The sequence below is a fragment of the Monopterus albus genome, unplaced genomic scaffold (assembly GCF_001952655.1).
Source record: "Monopterus albus unplaced genomic scaffold, M_albus_1.0 scaffold174.1, whole genome shotgun sequence".
Taxonomy (NCBI): Eukaryota; Metazoa; Chordata; class Actinopteri; order Synbranchiformes; family Synbranchidae; genus Monopterus; species Monopterus albus.
In genome coordinates, this window is record NW_018128054.1 from 1,176,484 (window position 1) to 1,195,122 (window position 18,639).

General features: G+C 39.7%; 1 long non-coding RNA gene across 1 annotated transcript in view; it reads left to right on the plus strand.

Annotated features, from left to right (window-relative positions):
* LOC109969537 (uncharacterized) overlaps window positions 1-17,804 on the plus strand; it is a 133,725-nt gene extending 115,921 nt beyond the window's left edge. Inside the window, exons 2-3 of the long non-coding RNA XR_002276276.1 lie at window positions 7,943-8,033; window positions 17,735-17,804. This is a non-coding gene — a long non-coding RNA (uncharacterized LOC109969537). The remainder of the gene's footprint in view (window positions 1-7,942; window positions 8,034-17,734) is intronic.
* Window positions 17,805-18,639: the final 835 nt, after the last annotated feature.

Here is an 18,639-nt window from a genome sequence, read left to right on the forward strand (position 1 = left end):
GGGGGGCTGCAGTGATGGTTGACTTTCTACAACTTTCTCTCATCTCCTGACTGTATCTCTGGAGCTCAGCCACAGTCATCTTTGGGTTCTTCTGTACCTCTCTCACCGAGGCTCTTCTCCCCCGATAGCTCAGTTTGGTCGGACGGCCAGCTCTAGGAAGGGTTCTGGTCGTCCCAAACGTCTTCCATTTAAGGATTATGGAGGCCACTGTGCTCTTAGGAACCTTAAGTGCAGCAGAAAATTTTCTGTAACCTTGGGCAGATCCGTGCCTCCACAATTCTGTCTCTGAGCTCTTCAGGCAGTTCCTTTGACCTCATGATTCTCATTTGCTCTGACATGCACTGTGAGCTGTAGGGTCTTATATAGACAGGTGTGTGGCTTTCCTAATCACGTCCAATCAGTATAATCAAACACAGCTGGACTCAAATGAAGGTGTAGAACCATATCAGGGATGATCAGAAGAAATGGACAGCACCTAAGTTAAATATATGAGTGTCACAGCAAAGGGTCTGAATACTTATGATTTAAGGGGGTCTGAATACTTTCCGTACCCACTGTATATAAAGTACTCTAGTTTTTAAATAGGTTAACAAATTAGCAGTATTAGCACTACTCTACTTGTCCTCACCCTACTCTGGTGAGTTAGGTTTCTCTTTACCTGCAGGGGATGGAGAAGTGGCAAGTGTGTATAGTCTGACAGATCAGATTTGTCAAGCCATTACCCCGGGTATGTGCTACAGTGGCTTTGCCAAGCAACGATACTCAATGAAATAAATACGCATTAGCCCCTGTCTGCATCAGCTCACAGCGTTTCTCCCATAGTTCATCGCATCCTTGAAGCGTGTGCAAATTACTCTCAGTCAAAGAGGCGCAGGGGAAAGCTCCGCTCAAAAACTGGAGAGGAATGAAGCTGGGGGGTCGGTGGTGAAGAGGTATTGTCAACGGGCACAAAACACTTGAGCTGTGATAAAAGCATTAGTGTCTTCGATTGGGTTGAAAAAGTGTGCATGTGTGGAAGGTGTGTGAAGGCCATGGATGAGAGAACAGAAAACACAGCTGGCAACAAATGAACTAAAAACTAAACTTATTATTGTATGCTGACTTATTCTAAATAGCTATTACTTGTTGCATATAGGAAGCAATATAGAGATACTGTATATATTTAGAGATTTAACCTATCAATCAAAATTTGGATTTGTGCAGGTCTTTATAGAAAACCCCCAACTTTTTGTATTTTTAGATGGTGGCTACAATGAGACTAACTGGTGTGACTTACTGCACCATGGATAGTGTGCGCTTTGAGCTCTGTGTTTTGTGTCTGTCTGTGTACATGTACATGTGCTTAAGCACTCATGTGTAGGAGCGTGACTCTTGCACAGTGAGTGTAAGTTTAGACTTTTACAGGGCCTAATGAGAACCTTGAGTATCTAGGGTGTGTGGGTGGCAGGTTGGTGCTATTTGTGTCAGCCTGTGTGACATGCAGTCGCAAGTCGGTGTTGACTTGATGTGCGTTTGAGGTTGAGCTGTGGAATTCAGACGAGTGGGTGTGTGTGTGGTCAGCTGTGGTAAAACGTGAATTTCCCCTGCGTGGTTTTGGCCAAACGGGATGGGACAGAAACCACTGTGACTGCTCTTGGCCACTGGCCACTGTAAAGTACATGAGCAAGTCACTTCCTATATTTTTTCTGTAGGTTGCAAATGCAGGTGGGCGACTGTGGTTCAGTGGGTAGAGCAGTCATCTCGCAACCGGAGGGTTGGAGGTTTGAATCTTAGTGCCTGCAGTCCACATGTTGAAATGTCCTTGGGCAAAACACTGAACCCCCAAGTTGCCCCCGATGGTTAGAGCCATCAGTGTGAGTTGGTGCTGTAGATGGCTGCCTCGGTTCTGTACCGGAAGCAAATTCCTTGTGTGTAACATAAATAAAGGTGATTATCCTTATCTACTGTAAACTCCAATAAACTTAAATGCAGCATTTCCACATTATGTTTGAAGAATAATTTATCATTTGTACAAATTATTACAGCACTGAATGAACAGAGGTTGTGTGTGTGTGTGTGTGTGTGTGGTTGTGTGTTAGCTTATGAAATCAGAAACAAGACATTTTTATAAGTTTAGGGGGTCACAAAGTTGCTTCCAGTCAGTGACAATAAAACGATTAGATTGTGATGTACTTCCAGACTGATTGCTGACATTTCCACCCCGTGCTCAGTAACTCCTCCTGAACAGCTTCCACAGCTGCCCTGGGCCTGCAGAACACGGAGGCCTAAATGTCACGGTGCCTTCTTCTCCACAGAGGTGGGACAGCAGGGCACCTTAAGTGCTTGTGTACCCACTCACCAGCCAGCATTTAATGCTTTTAGAAAAGTAAATGGAAGGTGAAATTATATGAATTAAAGCATTTAAAATGCGAAACTTTAAAAGAGACATACTCCTTAAAAGCATTTTACTTAAACATGATGACACCGAGTGTGCCGCAACGTTTCTTATGTTTCTCATATTCCTCATATTTTCAAAGCCTTTCAAACATTCAGTGTCTTGCTCAAGGACACGTGGACACACAAAAAGAAGGAAACCCTCCCGAGTAGTAGTGGTCTTCTTTATTGCATGGTAAAATGCACCAAATATTTAGCTCCCTGTGGAGGCAAATAAACATTCCTGAATTCCTCACAAATACATACATACAGTAGTTTGTTTGTTTGAGGAAAAACAGAAGAATGAACACACTCTTAAATGTAGAATATGTTGCTATGCTTTAATGTTACACATACAGTATTACACATTCTGTACATCTCATTTCTGTGTTGGAGCATTTTGATTCTTCAAGTATAAACCAAACTAAAAACTAAGAAACTGCATGGAAAGACTAAACCTTTACCCCTGCCACCTCAAAGCATTTCATGGATATTTTAAGGTATTATTTAACCAATTTAACTGACTGTGTCTGCATATGTAGCTACAACAACATAGATTATCAGTAGATAAGTCATTTTTCCACAGACTCGTATATATATTATTTCTCATCTTCCATGACTCCCGCTGATACTGTGAACTTGTATGAGGTCTATGTGCACTGTATGAGAAGGTGAGAAAGATGTTTCATTATTCCCACTCTTACAATGACTGTGAAATTGATTTAGGCCGGATTGTCGATGTATATACTAGTGTACATACTGTTAGTGTGAAAGATACTCAGATGCGGTGAATAAGGGCTGGATAATGTAGTGAAGGCCACAGACTAGATGGAGGGAATCAAAGGGTTAACGGAGCTAAAACTCTATGTGGAAGTGTGGAAGAGGGTGAGAGAGTACAGGAGCCAGATCAAGTAAATAGAACGCAGCCCAGAGAGAGGAGGCAGACCGAGCTGTGGGAGAGAGCAGATGGTGGGGTAATACTGCTGTACTCTCATTACTGCTTCTTCCTCAACATTATTGTTTGGGAAATGGATATTACAGCGGACATAATAGCCTTTATTGACAATTTTCCTCTGTATAATTCCCTTGGTTCTGCTCCTTTAAAGCCAGATGAAACGCTCACCGGATGAGGGTAGAGTCTGTACTGTAGAGAAGAGACCTACTCTGCCAGCATGAACAGCATATGGTTTCTTTCAACTAGCGCTGGCACAATGCATACAATCAATAGAGTAATAAAATCCATGAGGGGTAAAACACTTTCATAAAGTTCCAATCTGGCCATGTTCTTTAGCAGCCTGTTTGGTGCCAAAGAATATAAATCCTACAGTGATCTGAAACCATCAGTCACCGGAGTGTTTTTCACATCATATATTTACTTCGTGTTTGCATCAAACCGCTTTGAGCTCTTAAATCTATCATGAAAATCTGCAGTCAAGTAAAATATCTTTGCATATGCATGTGGATAATTGCCGGTAAAGCTTCTAACAATCATTCTTTTTAGTGGATAGAATAATGGATAATCTTCTAAATTGTGTGCATGGCTCTGCAAAGACAACCAGATTTCTCCTTAAACAGTCTTTTGAATATGTATAATACTCAACTACAATGGTTTTTTGAGGCAGAATGATAGGCTTGGTACGTTCTTTCATCAGCAGATTGGTACAGCCAGAGCAGCGCTGCAGGCCTAATTGTAATAATTTAACTGCTTACTTTGAAGTGGAAAATACGTGTGCTAGAGATGAGGTTCCCGAAAGGTCAGAGCTAGAGGCGGTCCTCGTTGCTGCTTTGAGATGTACAATCTCATGTAGAGATGATATCATTATTTGCATTTCTTTTTTTTTACTGCCAATGCAGGTTGTGGCAACGTCCTGGGTTTGGAGCACTGATATTTAAACAAAACTATTTGTACTCACTTTGTTCACGTTGAACTGTTTTAAATGTTACTTTTTTTTATTGATGTGTAAATGAAATTTTATTTATACCATAATATGGAGATACATTCTGAACCTTATCTTGTCTTTATAATAATCAACTGAGATTTCTGGATGCAAAACAAGATTTGCAAATGCCCACTCAGATGTGCAAATGTGTTCTGAGAAATGTAAATGTATACCCAAGGCACCAGTCCAATTTCATCTTTGCCGTACTGAGGCAAGAGTCCACTTGGTGGATCACCTCAGGAAAACATGCACCGAGGGGCAGCGTTCAGGAGGCCAAGCAAATTGGAGCCTTGCCCCGGTGGTCGATTGGATTTAAGGTGCCATGTAATCTCACAGTAATCTCACAAATCTCAATATGATATACAGTACTGCACTTCTACTATTCATGTGACTGCTATTCACTACTAAAATGACTATAAATGAATAGCAATATGTGAAGACAAGTTGCAACGAAGGTTTCACTCTATAAATACTGCTGTACAGTATCAGTGATGGATGAGAACATACAGTACATACAGTGCTTTGACTCTCCTTTGTTCCCACGTTATCATCTTGGGAATGTTGTTCCAGCTTCTTAGATTTTCACCAGATACTTTTTCAGCAGTGGCCGAGCAAACTGATGATTGCATTGTTTCGCATTAACACATGTCCAGAACTATCACTGTTCTGGACATTTGAAGCAACTTGCACTTGTGAATAACAATATCCGTACAAGATGGAACAGCGTCCTTGAGGTGTGCTCGACCAGAAAATCTATGAGATTCAGTGGGTTGTCACTGAAACATAGCACGTGCACAAATGTGGATATTCAGTTTGCCTGTATGAAACTGCACCACAAAATACCAATGAACTAAGTATAACCTGATGCAGACCAGTTCCAATCCCCATGTGTACTTTCATAGAGCCAGCTCCGCATTGTCCTTCAGAAGGAATTGAAATGCTGGTTGTAACGCCTCAGAGATTCCCAAAGCGTTCTGTTGTTGTGTATCTACAGTACTGTTACAAAAGAGGGCTGAATGCTGTTTGTCACAGACATATCCTCACCAGTATGATCTGCATTTATCTGATTCATCACACTTATGTGCTCCAAAACTTGTTTACTTGCATTTGTACATGAGCTACTACCTGATGACACGGCTGCAGCAAATATGACAAGTATTCACATTTCATAATGTGTTTGCCACAGATATTCTATGTCCTGTTTACTATCCACTATCCACCAGCTGTAATCTTTTTGTGTGTGTGTGTGTGTGTGTAGTTATGGAGAGTGTTGACATCACCAGCAATGATCCAGCCAAGTCCATGTTTGTTTTTATTTTATGCTTCCCGATTAGGATGTACAGCTGGAGCCTTGTATTAAAGGAAATAGAACAGGGGTTCTGACTCACAGACTTGAAGTGTTTGGACTCCAAATGGATTTTGTATTTCCTTTATTTCAGACTCTTGAGGGTGCAAAGCAAAAGGATCTCGAGTTTAATACAGACATGATGTTAATTGTTCATCTTTTTCCACCCTCTTAGCTCATTTGGTTGCTCTGCTATAAAACATGCATAATACAGATTGATTTAGAAGTGAAGAGTAACATCCCCAAATTGTAATAAGAAATCAAATTAAAGTAAGCTTTGTTACTTTTCCTGATAGCTGAATCTGGCTTTAAATTCATTTAAAAATAAGTCAGCCTATTAATATTTATTAGAAATTCCCTCTGAATGAATCTGCCTGTGGTGTAGTCAAGGTTTCCCGTACTGCGTATTCGGTGCCCAACACTGTAAATCATTGAAAGCTAGTTCAACTTAAAAACACAGCTCATCCTGCTGCCTTAAAATTGTGTGTTAAGCTGAACTGTTTGTTCAAAGCAAGGTCATAAGTTGTGAAATTGCAAAAGCAGCTCAGTTCAGGTTTACTGAACTTACTGAGTAGTAAGTAAGTAAGTGCTAAAAATGTGTTCATTCAGCTCATCAGGTCAAATCAGTGGAACTTTTTTGTAGGTTTCAAAGTGGTCGCAAAGTGAAAAGTAGATCATTTATGTTGAATTAACTTGTATATTGACATAAAGTTAACAAAAAAAGATTCGGTGATTTTACTAAATTCGGTGCATGTCTAATTTGTTCATCTTTAAAAAAAAAAAAAAAAAGGTTAAACAACAAAAAAAAAATCCATCTAATAATCTGATTTTGAGGCATTGAAATGTTTTTCCTAGACCAAGAATTTCTGCAATCATGCCGAAATAAAGTCGCATCAGCAACACTTTTCTAAAGAGCATGATTTGTTATTATTTTTCAAAATTCCATTTAAATTCCAAATTGTTTGCTTCAGTTTGGTATTAATCTAACACTCTGAGGATGTTTACTAACATTGTTTTGTCTGAGTGCTGCTTCTTTGCAAGAGAAAAGTAATGTGAAAAATCTCTGTAAACATATTTTTGTTTGTATTCATAGAAGGTTCTCCACAGTAGCCTTGTGGTGTTTATTTTATGTCAGGACAACAAAGCAATGCATAGAAATCAGAATCTTTGTTCTCCTGAACACTAAAACATGTCGGGCAAACCTGCATCAGAAATATCGGCATCAATATGCAATGGAGAAGCTGTTATTCAATTTTATATCAAATTATTATAAGAAAATCTTACATTGATGTTTAATGGGAAACTAAATCAGGTGAAAGGGTTGAAATCGCCACAGAGTAAATAAAGCTGTCACTGTACTGTATATTGTCTTTCACAGCATGCAGAGATAAAAAAATATATACATGTTCACTGATGACATAGTTAAGATAATTGTCACAGAGTAACTAAAGCTGTCACTGTACTGGATATTGTCTCTCACAGCATGCAGAGATAAAAAATATATATACATTTTCACTGATGACATAGTTAAGATAATTGCTGTGTTGACATCTTTTTGAAACTGCTCATAAAAGATATAAGGGATGTCTGGATCTCACACAGACGTACTGTAAAGTCAGAACAGAGCCTGACAGGATAACACCAACACACACTCTCAGGCGTCATCCCACCGTTTAGCCTGGTCACACCTTGGATAGAAGCTGATCTATCTGTCTGACATTTGTAGTGGCGTTTAGCTTTTAGATGGTTAATGGCTGAAAAATATCAGCAGAGTTTATTAAAATGAGTTCATCTCAATGTTTTTCCATTGAGGGGAATATTCTGTATTCAGTAGACAGCCAGCTTTTAGACTCGATCTGCTTTAAGACACAGTTTGTCTTCCTAGAAACAAAAGTGATGAACTCAACCATTAAATAGATATAATGGGTCAGAGTTATGAAGGCAAGACTTCATCTCTGATGGATTGTCTGGAATAACTTTTGGAGCTTTGAAAAAGAAAAGAATAAGACACCGAAGAGCAATTTGAGTGTTTTTTTTCCCCACAATGCTTGTAGCCATATTTTGTGTCAGTATGTTTTAGTATCAACTCCTCACCTCACATTATCTTTAGTATCAATCAACTTCACTATACCAGTTTTGGCTCATTCTTCCTTTTCTGTTTCCTTTCCTTCGGTTTGATCAGCCAGCCTGTCAGTCATGTATTTGTTCAGTAATTCATAACATCCTCTTTCTTCATCTGTTGCAGAGAAAACGTGGCCGATTGGTGCTGCTGAAGCTGTTTCAACCTGAGACGGGGCCGTGAAATTGGAGAGCCAGGCAGGCATTAACCTGACTGGGTATGTACATATTAATATGCTCATTACCTGCAGCATGAAGGGACGTGTGGTCTGTGACACACCAGTGACATTGAGGACACAGTGCAAAGGCACATGTGTTTGCACTGGGAAATAAATGTGTGGCACAGACACACACACTCACACAAGGCATACATGACCCAGCCCTCTCTCATTCACCCATGTTCATTTTCACCATTTTGCGTTAATTCCCTCAACAGAAGGTGTAGGACAGCATTATTAATCATGTGCAGCTTCTGACAGAAAGCCAGCCAAACAACCCCAGGAAACAAATTGTAACTTGTTTACGCAGAAAATTAATTCTCTGTCATGCACATCTAGTTTAAGAATTAAAGAAATTAGCCTCGGGTGAGCACATATCCACGGTGCGTGTTCGACCTTGTTCTCTGGCTGGCTCTATAGAGCCTCTGTATATTAGTTTGCTGTAACAGACCAAAGACAAAATGAATGTGCACTATCCCCACAGGATAGGAATTGTTTGGAGGACACAGTGGTGTAATGGGGAGCAACAGAAATAAACAAACAACAGTCAAACACAATAGCTATTTATGACCTTACATATTCTAAGAGACTTTTTTTGTAATGCTTGCATCTTTTGTTTTTTTAGAATAGCATATCATACATCATAATTTCCACTCATGGTAATGTATTAATCGGTTAATATGTTGTCAGCTGAGCTTAGCCACTCCTGTTATCAGTTGCCCCTTCACCTCAGTGAATTTACAGTTAATGATTAACTCCTGACTCATGGCTTGACCGTGTCTGGGCTCTTTCACGGTCTGCCTGCGGTTTTGAAGCCCATAGCAAAGGATCATGGGAGTTTTCAGGTTAAAGAGCGCTTAGTTCACTCTTGGTTTTTTTTCCTCCATCATGAAACACCACTGATTTTGTGGCAGGGTTATATAAGTACATAGTGAAGGCTCTCGGATTAGCATAATGACCAGCTGCAGACTTTAAATGCTGTAATCAAGTTCCTCAATGAATCTATAAATGCTAATTAGACTCATCGAAGACTTCATGTTCAGAAAAGAAAAGCACATTTTAAATGCACCTTCCAGCACTTTGTAAATGTAGAGTGAGCTGAACAAATGAATCTGGGAAGGATAAACCCTTAGTGAGCCTAAGAATGAAAATCCTCTCTTGATTTCTTCTCCTTATATTGCATTTTCCTTTTTTATTAAGAAATTATTGTGGAATAAAGTTTAAATAAAGATCCTCATTTCTAACCTCAGAGTGGATAAACTGTAAATATACAAACATCCGCAACTTTAGACAAAGTGAGGGGATGGAGCCTACATGGAACAGTTTGTTAGAAACCGAAAGCTTGGACTCATCACTTCCTGTCATGTCGATGACATATAATATTACAAGTCTAGCAAGACGCATGATTTTCACAATGTTTTAACAAACAGATTGACATAATTCGAAATGATTCATTTGTTTGAGGCCATTATTCAAATAAGCCATCCTCCAGTAATTCCTTAAGTTAGCATTGTCATACTTAAGATGATTATATCAAAATCATCCTGTCTTTTTATATTGTATGTTAATTTGCTAAAACCAGGCTCATTTTGTCTGTTTTCATTTTAATATACAAGTATGAATATGCATGAAGGACAGTTTAATACAGTAATTTCTTCTGACAGTACACTAATGCCTGTCAGTGGCAATGCTGAGGAATGATATTGATGAGACGTTTAAACAGCCTTCAAACCATTCAGCACATAAAGGCCTCAAGTCTACATCCAGTAATGAATATTTAATCCAAATACATAACACAAACCCCAGTTGAGACATGAAGCAGTTTCTAAAAAAAAAAAGCTCCAGGAGACAGTGCACTATGGGCCCATCCAAACTTTTAAGACTTCTTGGCACATGCACATGCCCATTCAAACACACCCGTGTATCGGCTGCCCCGAGCCTTGTTTACTCAGTGATCCAGTGTTGGCTTCCAGACCACAGTGATCTGTAGGCAGGGTAACTTGCCCGCCCTGTAGCCACTGTCCCTGGCTGAGGATTATGGCTGTCTGGGTTCATGAGAAACACAACCAATGAGAACCAAAGACCCATAAACACTCTGAAACAGGCAGGGACACACAACACCGCGGACAGCACAAATCCATACAAAAAAGCCACATCTGTGACTATATTTCTGTCTGAAAGCTCCCACAAAGTGCCCGCTCTATTATCTCTGATGAATTAAACATGAATTTCATTTATTGTAACACCTCCCAAGACATACCGTGTATTTTATTGTTTTTATCCTATTGTCTTCTTTTTATTAAGTATAAAGTAGTGATACAGGTGTTCAGTGCAAAATGTATTAGGTGTGGGGTGATAAATACTGTGAGCAAAAGCAGAGTCAGCAGAACACATTGTATGAGGTTTGTTTATATTTCTTGAGAGGAAGGTGGAAGATCGATGTACTGAGGGTACAAGGGGAACTGCAGAGCCAGCAATGACATCACAGTCAAAAAAATACCTATCAACAGTTGCCCAAGATGACCCAAAGGTCACCAGGAAATATACCAATCATACTCAAACTCAAACCTAATGGCTTGGTATTGGCAGACCCGAAGGAATTTAGGCTGATGCATGGAGAAAGATTGCATGGGATAAATAGGGACACAAGGAGAAACTATTTATATATTGGATTGTGTTGACAGGCTTCCATTAAGTAAATTCTATGGCCCAGATAGATGTGTGTTAGGAAACATCAGCAAACCGCACGGTGCCAATTCACTGGGTGAAAATCGACACAAATACTGAAAAAGTGTCAGTATTGCACAACACAGCATTAAACTACTTTTAGAGCACTGTGGTGTAAACATGTGTCAGACCTGACACGCTGCAGCCTCATCATCAGGGACAGGTCTCACCTCAGCCATCAATAGTTAATTATTCTAATGCAATTAAACATGACTCTTGTCTACCACTCACAATCAATACCTATCATCTCCTCTAATCACAGGAAAAGTGTCATCAAGGTCCAGCAGGAGGGTCGCTCCTGTGATTAAGCCTCAATGCTCCTCGGTATGTGAAAACCGCAGAAAAAACAGGCCACTCACTCCCACTCCTTAACCTCACCCTTCCCTTGGCAGCATCCGGTGCTGTCTAATTATGGGCATCCAGGATGAAAAGTTATGGCCAAGCATAGCGTATTCTGCAAGCAGGAGAGCACACACACACACAGACTGGCACTGTAATGAGAGCAGAAATGTCTGCCTGTTGCTCACTTCACAAGCTCAACTCTGTGTGTTTCCGTATATCTGTGTGTGTCACCGTCTGCCATGTGTTTTTTATATGTCTGAATGTTCGGAAGCATGGCCCACGCCCCACAATGACCTATGTGTCAAGAAGTGAGTGGGAGCAGAGCAGTAACAGGATGTGGCCCGTGGGGGACACAGCAGTAGGACCAGAGCCATGCCAGCCTCTTGTGTAACAGACAGTCTGTTTAATCAGCCAGAGCCAAGAGGAGGGCCAGTTACTACCCTGCTGCAGATGAATCCTGCACATATAGTCGAATCATTGGAAAGGACTGGCACATTGCTGTTTGTTGGTTGTTCAGTTGACCCACAACATGTCATGCTAACCTGACACTGTGGGTAAAACCATCTCTGGGCTACCTTATTCTAACAGGAGGCATGGTGCAAAGTACAAATTAACTTTAAAAATAGACTGTGTAACATACAGTGCATATTAAATACAGGCATGTATCTGTTGCTTTTACAGTAGATGATAGTGTTTGTTGGTCTGACTCAGTTGTTTGTTCCAGTTGTACCTGTTTTAGAGCTGAGTATGTTGATATGGTTCAGTGTAACCATAATGGATACAAGATTTCTACAAGTCATCAAAATTAAACTACAAAGTAAACTGTTTGTAACTGCCCTCAGGAATGACAAATAGAAATACCTTCTGATCTGATAAGACTATTTGTCAGCGCAACGTCATTTGTACCTTTCTAAACCAGTACACTATGGTTAAAGTTTGGTTAATTTTAGACCTTGGTTAAGGTTAGAGAAAGTTCATGGGTATGGTTAAAATAAGTACTTTACCGTGATCATGGTTAAAAGAATCCAGTGTGGACTGGTGGCTGGAAATGGGAAACAAACAGGTCTCCCATGTTAAAGTCTAACACTGTCACCATTCTGATCCACTCTGACTATCTGTGGCACTTGCTGAAAAGGCTGATTCTGTCATATTTAGTGGGCAGCTCCCTGGATTTGGACTTCCTGGACTGGTTTGGAGACACCACTAAAATATGCTGAGCACTGCAGTATTTCAGTTCTTCTGGCACTAGGCCTTCAAATTGGCACTGCTACCTTATGTGTATATGACCTGGTTGGCTTTAATTAGACCATGCCCACAGTCTACACACACTGTATACTGCACTGGTCCATTAATTACACATTAATTACACATATCCTACAAGGACACTGATTCGGCATCAGTTTACTTATTGGCCATTAGCAGCAATTCATCATTTTACTCTCCTGGATTTTATTTGCACAGCTTCCAAAACCAAGGAAGCAATACTGTGACTAAGACTTTTGTATGGCCAGCTAAAGGCAATATCCACAACATGCATTATTGGAAGTGACACTTCACTAACAATATCACCATTATTCACTCATGCACATTACTTTTGTTTGGATGAGCAGTGATCCAGCCTCAGCTCTTCTGGAGGATATACTGCCCATGATCTCCCTCTGAGGCATCCCATTTTGACATTCAGAGAGCTAATATGACAGCATATTACCACTGCAAGCCAGCTTACTAAAAAACTTTGCTGAAGTATAAGAATCTTTTTCTGCTACAGTGAGTAGTCACAGACCTGTCATAGATTTGGACAAGGTGTTAATTTAACCTTCTGAGCCACTGAATGTGATCTTCAGTTGTTGCTTTCATGTTAATAATAGGCATTGTGAAAGAGAAGCTGGAGGTGCAACAATAATACATCACTTTCTAAACTTTCTCCAATGTCCTCAAGCGCTAAGTCATTAAGACAAGTTGATGGGATACACATAATGATCAATAAGTCAAATGAAAATGGAAAAAAAAACAATTTTTACTTCAGTTTTTCATGTATTCAAGCTGCTTAATTGAGGGCACAGGTCATCTGCTCTGGCTACACTCACCAACTCTTTGTTGTATGAGAAAACTACTACACTCCCACATACACACTCATACTAAAACATGCAAATAAGAAGAATCAGAGCTGATAAAATCAGACAGATTGACAGTGGCTCTGACCTCTCTGGAGAAAGGACATTTTCTTAGTGACTAGACTAAGTGAAGAAAACTGTCATTTTAAAGATGTCAGCATAAATCACTAACTGAACCTGCAACAGAGAAGAGAGTCTGCACCTTGGACCATCTACTGTGCTCAAATAAAATTATAGTGTTGAGTACGTAATACTTCTCCCTTCTCAGTATGTGTTGAGTCAAGAGCAAAATGCAGAAAGGAGGAAAGGCTGAGTGTAGATGTGTTCACTTTGTTGTACTTTTGGTATCTCATGCTCTTATGCAGTCTCTCAGCAGGGTGGGTAAACATGAGCGTGCTCTGTGAAGCTCATTTACGTCATGTTACATCATTTCTTCTCCACCATTTCGGCAGAACAACAGGGGATTGGAGGGTATACCAGCGTGCCTTTGGTGCAAACAGGGAAACACAGAGTTATCAGTATATTGCATGTTGAAAGGCCCCTTTACGCTGTTATTTCAGGCAGCCTGAAGCAAAAACTACAATCATGGTAAAAACATCAGCTGTCAATGCAAAGCAGAGGTCCGACCTCTCACTGAGACGTGTCCACCACTAGTCAGTTTTGAGCTTAAGAAATTAAAGGCAGCCTGCAGCAAATTACAGACAGAAATTTAGGATCAAATTTTGACAGTGCTGCTTCGAACCAGCCCATCAGAATCCAGCATTCTCCTTTGTGCCATTTTTAAATAACACTTAGGGAAAGCAGCACACACTACTTTATTAAGCCAACTGTGCTCAAATCATGCTTAGCCTTTTGCTGCTTTTTCTAAATGTAAGTGTGATGCGAGTTACTGACCTGCTGTTCTTTCTATGTACCGTACATTGTAATGCTACGATTCACCAGGCACTCATTGCACAATGTGACAAGCCTCAGATTGGTATCGTACGGTCTGACACAGATTGCTATGCCGAATTTGATTAGACTCATTCTCACAGCGGTGATGGAGGAAGTACTCACACTGTTTACTTAAGTAAAAGTATCAATATCAGTGTAAAAATACTTTCTTACAAGTAAAAGTTCTGCATTAAAAATGTTAAGTACAAATGTATTAGCATCAAAACATACTTAAAGTACCAAAAGTAAAAGTACTCATTATGCAGAATGTTCTGTTTCACATTGTGTAGTAGTATTGAATTATAATTATAGATGCATTATTGTGTTCATCACTTTAATATTGCAGCTGGTAATAGCGGCACTGATGTTAACTTATAATTTGAAGCACTTTACATACTGCTGGGTAGCTTATGAAGTTCCCACCAGGGATCAGTAAAGTTTTATGATTATAATGTATTTTGGTTTATTAATCTTATTCTGAAAAAATAACTAGTTACTAAAGTTATCAAATAAATGCAGTGAGCACAAAGTACAATATTTTTTCTCTGAAATATAGCGAAGCCCACGTATGAAGCAGTAGAAAATATAAATAAAATTGTCCTCAGTACTTGCTTAGTGACTTTCCAGCTCTGCCTCATAGTGTGACATACAACAAACCTGCATAGTCACTGCTGAGACGCAGTCTGAAGGCACCTCTACACACAGACACTAACACTCACATTTACACCTACAGGAATATTCAGTTCACCAGGATCGCAGTTGTTCAAGGTGCAGAAGGTACAAACACAAAGTAAACCAATCAAATTCTACATAGACAACAGGGAATGACACATTTTTCATCATCCTTTTTTCTGAAAACTGAGCTCATTTGATATTGATAGTCACCTCAGGGTGAAGTGAAAAAGACAGACATCTATCACTTGGCCTTTGATAGTGGTATTAAGTGGAACCTTGAGTGACAGCAAGGTGTCAACTTCTTTGTCATTGGATGAGAGCTCACCACCCAAGCACTGTGATGATAGATGGGCTGCTGTAACACTGCCAAGTCTCCTTTAGGAATAGTTCTTTCACGGACACACACATGATCACACAAAGCACATATAAACGTGCTTTTTGTGCCTTAACTTCCAAGGTCACACCCTACTATTCCCTAATTCAAAACCCCCGAGCTCGGTTTTACTCTTTGAGTCTTTGAGATAGAGAGCAACACAGCATGGCTGCTGTTCTACTGCACTTGACACCAGCAGACTCATTATTCTCATTCTCTGTCATGCTGTGACTGGCAGAGGGCCCAAATGAAAGAAATCCAATCCTTGTGATGCTTTATATTGAAATTCACAATTACATATCTGTAACATTAATGTATTCAGCATATTCTGCTTGTGGAGTAAGTGAAACTGAAAGCATGTGATGTCATAGGTTTAAGTCACCATACGACATCTACAGCTGTTTCTACTGCTCATGTGGCCACATGAAGAAAAGCAAATCATTTTAAGGAAGGAAGAGGAAGAAAACAGTTAAATTGAAAAATTGCAGGGTCTGAGCAAAAACAAATTTCACCAAGTTAGTAGGCGGGCCAAAAGTACAGACACCTACCTCACACATGTTCCCAAGGAAGTTCATTTTCAGTTAGTTCCCAGACAAATGAATGAGTGTGTCATTACTCAACACACTCATCTTCTTGGCTCCAGCCCTGCTCTGCCACACCCTCCTGTCTTTAACATATCAGTGGTGACCAGTGACAAGCCATTTGTCCAAACATTTTTATTCTTTGTTCACATTATTCTCCGTTTATAATTCCTATTCTTTTGTAACGTGTGCAGAGCCATTTTTCCCCTCAGCTTCAAATTAGCTGTTAACAAGTCATCAGGCTAATAAAACTGCCGAGCAGGGCTAGATGTTACTGAGCTAATGGCCTTTTATGAAATGCAGATAGATATTACTGTTGCTCCTTCAAGAAATATTGTGCATGTTTGACTAATTAGATGTAGAAATCAGTTTTTCTTTAATCTGGTGCCACAGTTACCAGCCAGGCTAGTTTGACATTAGTGAGGTCTGGCAGCTGAAGTTGAACTTTACAAAGTATGCTCCCAACCTGAGCAGGCCGCGGGTCAAACGTTCAGACACACACAAAAATATTCCTGTGTGGATTCCAAGAGACCAAACTAAACCAGAATCCAGAGCATGCATTGATTTTTATTTTTATTTTTTGCCATAGTTCTAGCTTATCTGTTTCTCCCTCCACTCCCCTCCAATCTTATTCTAAACACAAGGTGAACCATTCTGTAATACCCTAGACTAATCAAAACTGCATAAGACCAGCTTCACGTATGAAATGCAGAATGAGTTTGGGTCCCCGTGAAGCTGAACTGCTCCACCTTCAGATTGACTGTTCCTTCCGTGGGTCAAAGGTTAAGCAAACTCAAAGAAACTCCCCTGGGAATGATGTCCTGGAACCACTGAGTATGGTATATGTAACCTGAAAGCCATATCATTTACTTGAGATTATTTCAAAAATATAATTTTATAGGCTTAAAAACTGATCACTTAAATTATTATGTATGTATGCTATGTGTGAACTTTTGTTTTACCTTTTTAACTAGGTCATTTGTAATTATTTTCCATGGGGAACATCATCATAGGTTAGATATGTGAAAAATATGTTTATTCTTTTGCAGCACCGTTTGTTAGATAACTGGCAGATGAGAACTACAACAAAATATGAAAATTGTTGCCGCAGTACTGGCTAAATAATTAATTTAATCAGAATTATCTTTAATGGCCAAGTTTGTTTGAACATACCGGTACAGAGGCTCTCAGTGTGTTTTTAGGCAAAAGGAAATAGAAAATAATGAGAATAAAAATAAGAAATTCAACAATAAAATGAAACTAGACTGTGTGTGCATTCAAATAGGAAATATGTGCAATCAAAAGGAATGAGAGGAAAAGAGGGACAGCACTTACATATATACATTATGGCTTAAGAGCTTTCAGACTGATATATACATGGTTATATTTACGGTTTAGTGCCCTGCGGTGATTACTGTGTCCAGTCTTACAGTCATGGATTAAGTGTTCATCGGGGTGATGCCACAGGGGAAGAAACTGTCCTTGTGTCTGTGAACATCAATTAAACTGAATGGGCACCCATAGAGATGCTTAATGTTCCTGTCATGCTTAATCTTCCTGGATGTAAAATGACAAACTGGTTCTTGTCATTTCTGTCCATAGTTGCAGTAAAGGGAATAATAGAAATATTTGTGTATTTTCTTTCCCTGTTTTTGAAGTAAATGAAGTTATCCTTAAATTAATGAAGTTCTAGTTTAGTGTTTAGAAAAACAGTTCTGGAAAGCAGACAACTGCAGTTTCTCTTTGCAAACAATTACACATATGCCTCCTGAGCTGATACAATGCACAATGATGTTGTGTGCCAAAAGCAACTGCAGCACATTTACAGACTGAGACTGCTCCCACATTAAAGTATATATAATTTTCCATATGCAGTTATCCTTTTATTTTTACTCTGAACTGAAGCTCGTGGAATACCTTAACATGTCTGCCAATTTGTTTTGTTTGGCGCACAAGATGAAATGGGACAGCAGGCTTGCCTTTGGGAGAACAATTCGTTTGGTTGTTAGCTTCGAGATCCTATCTGGCAGTGGCAGGAACTAAAACTTGGTGAGTGTGGGAGGAGGGGTAGATCCTTGAATCTCACACACACACACAAGCAAAAGGCTGACCTGAAGACATTTTTCTTTGTGACAAAACAGTTAAATACATTTTCTGAGTGTGTTTGTATAGTTTTGTTTGGAAGCCAAAAAGCCTTCAGCAGCTTGAATGAACTCCATGGCACTTAAAATGTTATGTTCCATGCTGTGTTTTAACGCAAGAGGCCGCACTGGTTTGGGAGGGACTGCGGGAGGAGTGTCTTGCATGCACGTACAACACAGCGAGGTTGTAACGGTTGTGATTACAGAAGTGTTGTGAAGACGGAAGTGGTGTCATTCATGTTTCCAGCCCGCAAGTGTAAATAATAGACGCCAATAGTAGGAAGCTACTTGCTATTGTTAGTTACCCCTGTGAAGTTTCAGATGAATCTAATCCAGCCCAGCTATAAGTGGAAGCTGCAGTAATTGCTGCCAGTGTTTTCCCCCCTGCAGTTTAAAATAAAAGGTGTTTTGCTTTATCAGCAAATAGAAATAAATAACCTCTGAGAAGGCGGGCAGGTGTGTTGTGACTGCTCAAGTCCATGGAAGGGGATTAATGTTTGTAGACGATTAAAAAACCTGATTAGAAACCATTTGATTAAAATTAAACAAGTCTTTTAAACCGTTTATATCTAAAATAAAGTTTTAGGGAAAACATAGGACAAGCCATGAACTTAGCTAAACAATTAGATTAGAGACACACACGCATTCTTATCAAGTATGATGGAGTATGTGCAGTAGGTCAGTGTCCTGATACATGTGAATTAGTAGTTAAATGCATCT